Here is a 6,018-nt window from a genome sequence, read left to right as displayed (position 1 = left end):
ATAAAATTAAATATGCATTCCAGGCGGAGTTGGAGGGAAATTTTTTGGGCCAGTGAAGCTCTGCAATTGACTTAATATCCTTTGGGCAAACAATCAAAACAAGAGGAGAAATAAAGCCAGGACCAGAAAGTGTCAGGGGGGGTGTCAGGGGGTGGCGGCGGAGGTTATAATATGGAAAAAGGAGGCGGAAAGCACGCAAAAAGAAAACGCGGAAAATCGCACCCAGTCGCCGAATGGTCGATTTGCAACGCTTTGTTGCACGCATCCATTGAAATTGTTTCCGCTCTTTTTCCACAATTGTTTTTTCTTTCGATTTTATGCTCGTCCTTTGGCTCCCCTTCCCTCCCCCTCCCCCCTCTGCTCTGCTCTGCCCTGCTCCCTTCCTTCCTTGCTGCTTGATTTGATGTGTGCAATTATGGCGTCATTTACATTCTTGCCTTCCAAATGGCCAATCCATGACACCCACACCCTCGCTTTCTTGGCCAGCTTCTCCATCTCTAAGCATACTCGAGGGTTTTTGGTACACTAAAAGCAAGTTTTGGGTACTTGTGGTCGGTAGAAGGGACCTTGTCCTTACAGCATTTCATTTAAGGTTGATTTACTTTTGCTACTTTAATATATAAGATCTGATAAATAGGATAATGTGATTATATATACTATAACCTTAGGAATACTAAGTTGATATCTATTTCACCATTTTTAACTACCAAAGCTACTAGCATAAAGAAGTTCGATTTTCTTCCTGTGTCGATTGCTTTTGCTGATTTTTTTCAATGCCACTAAGTATGCTACAGAAATTTCTTTAGCTTTTCTTGGACCTCGCTTTCCGCTTTGTTTTCCTGCGCTCAACTTCTTTGTCTTCAGAAATGGGCTATACCCTACCCCCCACAACAACGCCATAAATATAGAGGGCGGTTCTATATAGAGATGGATGATGCTAAATGATGAGAAGAAAGAGGGAAATGCTGGGCATTGTTAGCCGCGTTATGGTTGTGAATTTGCTCGGAAATAGTGGAGGGCCCCGTCGAGGGGTTTACTAAAACAAAAGTTACCACAAAAGTTACTCTTACTCGCCAGCTTTTTCACTTCAATATTTTTTTTGGCTTAAAAATGGCCGCGCGTTGCGCACTTTTTTTTTTAGGGGTTCCCCCAAACTTGGCGAACATTTTGCGAAGGTAAACAAGCCGCAAACTTGAACCCGTAACAAGTGCAAAGTGAAAGTAAATATATGAAAGGCAAACAGAAGCCAGAAAATAAATACAAATCTGTAGTAGTATATAAGTGTATGTGCACAGAACGAAATCAAGGTAAATATGCTACCCAAAAGGCTCAATGCCGAAACTTGAGAACCTTAAAACTTCCTCCAAGAGATGTAACAAAGTTGAGCTACGTCTTATGGGCTAGGTTGGGCGGTCAATTAAAATCGAAATGAAGCCACAAAACAAAGGGAAAAAAGAAAAAATGATAAAGAGATGAAATCAAATACTGAAACAGGAAATTATTAAACTTATTTATGTAGAAATTTGTGATCAATAATTACGTTTTGTTTTCCTAATAAAACCAATGAAATTATGCAAGGCAATCAATTTTTACAGATTTACAAACAAAAGTTGCAAAACCAATTAAAGTTGTAATGGAAAATAAATGCAATTTAATATCAATTAAGACCGGTAGATAAAAATGGGGAGTTACCATCGGAATCGTGAGTAAACAAGACTCGACTGCTTGGTACCTGTTAGTCAGGGAAGAAATTTCAGAAACTACAAGGAAACAAGACTCGACTATATGATACCTGTTAGTCAGGGAAGTCTTTTTAGAATCTAAAAAGGAGCACAGAAGGACATGACTACTGACTTTGCTGAAGAAGATATGCACTCGACTGCATGATACCTGTTAGTCAGGGAAGCAGTTTTAGAATCGAAAAAAGAGCACAGGAGGACCTGCCTACTGACTTTGCTCAAGGAAAGAAGACTCGACTGCATGATACCTGTTAGTTAGGGAAGTAATTTCAGAATCTAAAATGGAGCACTTTTAAACAGAACGACTTTCTTAATGACCTTGCTCAAGGAAACAAGACTCGACTACTGACCTTGCTGAAGAAGATATGCACTCGACTGTATGATACCTGTTAGTCAGGCAGTTTCAGAGTCTAGAAAGTAGCACACTGCTTACTGAACTTGCTCAAGAAAACACGACTCGGGTGCTTGGTACCTGTTAGTCAGGGAAGCAGTTTCAGAAACTACACAGAAGCACAGAAAGACTTTCCCAATGACTTTATTCAAGGAAACAAGGCTCGACTCGACTGCATAATATCTGTTAGTCAGTGAAGCTATTTCATAATCTAGAAAGGAGTACAGAAGGACCTGCTTACTGACCTTGCTCAAGAATACATACAATCTTCCTTCTTCCCATTACAAACTTTCCAAGGGAAACAATATACCCTTCAACTCCACTACTAATAGTCATAATTACCCAACCAAAGGCCCGAATTATTTCAAATCCCTTTTACAAAAACACAATTAAATTACATTACAGCTTATGCAAACGTAATTAAGGGGGGAAATGCAATAAATTGATGTGGAAAATATAGAAAACTAACACAGAATACCAAATAAATATATAAAAGTAATTAATAACACACAGAACATGAGCCCTAAAGGCTTTTTGGGCAGCTAAAAAAAAAAGTAAACATTTCGACAGTAAATAAATCCCACATAATTATAAATAAAAAAAGGAAATGATAAAGTGCACATGGGCATGAATATAAAGTGGAATAAATCTAAAACCGAAAAGGAGGGTGGGTGGTTAAATCCAGTGATACTGAAGCGGAAATTAAGGGGAAATTAAGTGAAAGTGAAGCGGGCATAAATCAGTCCTCAAAGTGAAGGGCAGGAAGCGGGGAAACCCACTCGGAACTTCACTTTTTTCCATTGACTTTTCTTCGGTTTCTTCTTCTGCCCCGTTTTTGGCAGCGGGAATGTCTTTTGCTGGCTTTTTAATTGCCACTTACGCGTTCTGGCTTAGACCAAAAGCCCCGACAAAAGCCCTTGATGCTGCTGGGGCCCAGAGTCCCGAGTCTTGTTTCCCGGCCTAATTTATATTTTTTTTTCGTTGGCCGCTTTTGGCAAAACGCTTTTTATCCCTTTGTCATTTCGGGTTTTTGGAGAGTAGAGAGTAGAAGTGGCAGAAGAAGCGGCGACATAAATTAAACTCAACTAATTGCGTATACGCCGCGTGTGCCTTAAGTGGGCTTTGCCAAGGACAGCGGCAAGGACAACGCTTCGGGGGCTTAGTAGTCAGTCCATGTTGATCCTGCGACAGCATTCGCTTTTTATTATCCCGAAATTTTCGCGTATCCTTCAGGGGATTTGTGGCCATGATTTAGTATAGTGTGCAGCGTCATTAAAATTTAATTAAATGTCCCCCCGAAAAACAGCACATGAAACAGATACAGATAGAGATAGAGATACAGATGCAGGACAAGATACAGGAACAGGACACTGATGACGCCATATAGCCAGCAGCCGTCTCATTATTATTACCATTTCTTGCCAGCGGCATTATTACTACCATTATCATTATGATTATCATGATCATCATCATCAGGGCCAACATACATATCCGCCTGAGCGCAGCGACATCAAATGGAATTCGTTTTGTCTCTGAGCTTGTAATAATTTATAACACGATGAACTTGTTGTTCTGGCCCCGAGTCCCACCCAGACACATAGAAGCCAAGTCCCACAGACAGTCACGCATATGCAAATTAACTTTGCGCCTTCTCTGATATGAGTATACATTCGTTACTATCTTAACGTTGCTGGCAGAGATAGGACCCTGGCACCGTTGTATATGTTTCTGAGATATATCTTAGCATGCCTGGAATTTATTATAAGTTTTGGAAACATGGCAAAGCAGTAGGAGTTATTATAAGAGATACATCTTCTTCATTCCCAGCAAGAATTTTCCATATTTAACATTAACTAAGTCTAAGATTCCTTGCCCAAGCTGTAACTTTTATTTCTCAACATCTCAATCTCAATCTCGCTTCAGCATCTTACTTTCAATTAGGCAACTAACCAAGTCATGATGTTTATCCCTTTGCCATGCCCTATAAACTCCTTGCCCGCAGAAAGAGGAGAGAAAAAAGAGGAAAATCATCATCATGATTGTCATCGTCATCAGCGAAGCATGATAATGATAACAATAACAAACAAGAGCAGCGACAACTCTGGCCAGAAAAGTGGGGTTTACGGGCGCAGGTTGATGGGTTCTGTGTCTGTGGGCGGTAGACGGTGGGCGGTGGGTGGTTGTTGCGATATAAAGATTGTTGCCATATTGCTATCATTTGCACACAATCAGCGTCAACGTCGTCAACGGGATGCGAAATGAGTAGAAGCAGAGGAAGTAGAAAAAAAAAAAGAAGAAAGCGGGACTGAGGTCAAAGGGCAGCGGGTGTCTGATGGTTGGGTAGGTAATGTATGCAGGAGAAGACTGAAAGTGAACGAGGAAGTGGGACCTGGGACCCTTCAAACAGGATGAGTCGAGGATGAGGCGGAGATTGCTCGTCGTTCCTCTATGCTGCCATCCAACGACCAAATTGCAGATAAAGTATAAATAAATTTAAATAAATAGCGTAAAATCAAATTTCCTAAGGGGGAAGCAGGCACGAAAGGAGCCTCGAGTGGCGTGAAAATTTCCATGTGCTGGCGGGCTGCGCTTGCTTGCCACAAAAAACAAAAAACAGAGAGGAGGCACTACGGAATCGACTGGCAAAATAATCATTAGCGAACGGAGTGACTGGAATAGCAAATAGGAAAGTGATTTTCCATTAAGTTACAATATCTATTTTGCTAAAAAGATGTTTTAAATTTGGATTACGACAAGGGCTAATATCAATGATTATTTAACAAATCCAAAACAAGCTTTTAAAGAAGGCCTAAGCTAGGGCAGTTCTGATTTTGCCTCGTGTCACACATTGCCTAACCACATATTTCACGCGGTCTATGACCGCGACCTTGACTATGAGCCTAACACCAACCACAACCCACTCAGCCACCCCCCACCAACCCCTTTGTCTAACATTTGCCTATAATTGCCTATTAGTTTTCATTTGTTGATTTGGTTTTGCCTGCACGTGACATTAGGTTCTAGTTCTGATTTTCGGTTTCGCCTGTGATATTGATATTGCTTTGCTTTGCTTTTCGGGTTCTTTTATCGATTTGGATGTATGTATATGTATGTTTATATATATAGATATAAGCTAATGGTCATGGTATGGCCAGGCGATCAATGAGGGATAATTGAGGCCCTGCATTAGGGGTGTCTGTACTCAGAGCTAGAGGGTCAGACGGTTCAAAGGGGCTGAGATTTGGTTAAAGAAAAAAGGGGAAAACATGAAAAGGCCAACAGGCTGATTGTCATTGAAGAACCAGACTTGGGCTAATTGGCCAAAGTTAAGTGTTAATCAATTTGATTTTATACAATCTCTAATCTCTGCTTTAAAAATTTTAAAAAATATTTCTTAATATTTTCATTTCAAAAGTCCCTTGCCAACTCTTTGACAGCTTTTGGCTAGCAAAGTCAGAGAGCGTTGGCCAAAATGAAGCATTATTCTTTGGATTGTTCGGAATTTTGTTTTATGTCGGTCAGGCCCTCGTCTGTCTCCCCTCCCTGCACACCCTCCCTTCATCCATTCATTTCAATTTCGTTTCAATTCTTTCATGACGGCCATTCTGAATTTTTTGCTATTTTTTTGCTTTTCTGACTTGCCACAGTTCGTTCAACTTGGCGACGACGACGACGACAGTGCCACAAATATTTTTCATTGGGGCATTTGCATTTTTTAGGGGGCATTGTTATGGGGTCATCTTCAGCTCCCTCTAAACCGACATTAATTTCCCGATGAGAGCAATGATTGGGAAAAGTGCATTACTCGGAAATTGGAAAAGAAATCATCGGAATCATTATTCATCGGCCGCCAATCTGCAGCGTGCCAAATTGGCTGGCTGAAGATGA

This window comes from Drosophila eugracilis, unplaced genomic scaffold, assembly GCF_018153835.1.
Source record: "Drosophila eugracilis isolate 14026-0451.02 unplaced genomic scaffold, ASM1815383v1 contig_2167, whole genome shotgun sequence".
Classification (NCBI taxonomy): Eukaryota; Metazoa; Arthropoda; class Insecta; order Diptera; family Drosophilidae; genus Drosophila; species Drosophila eugracilis.
The sequence above is the reverse complement of the archived record's forward strand: the minus strand, read 5'-3'. Positions refer to the sequence as shown.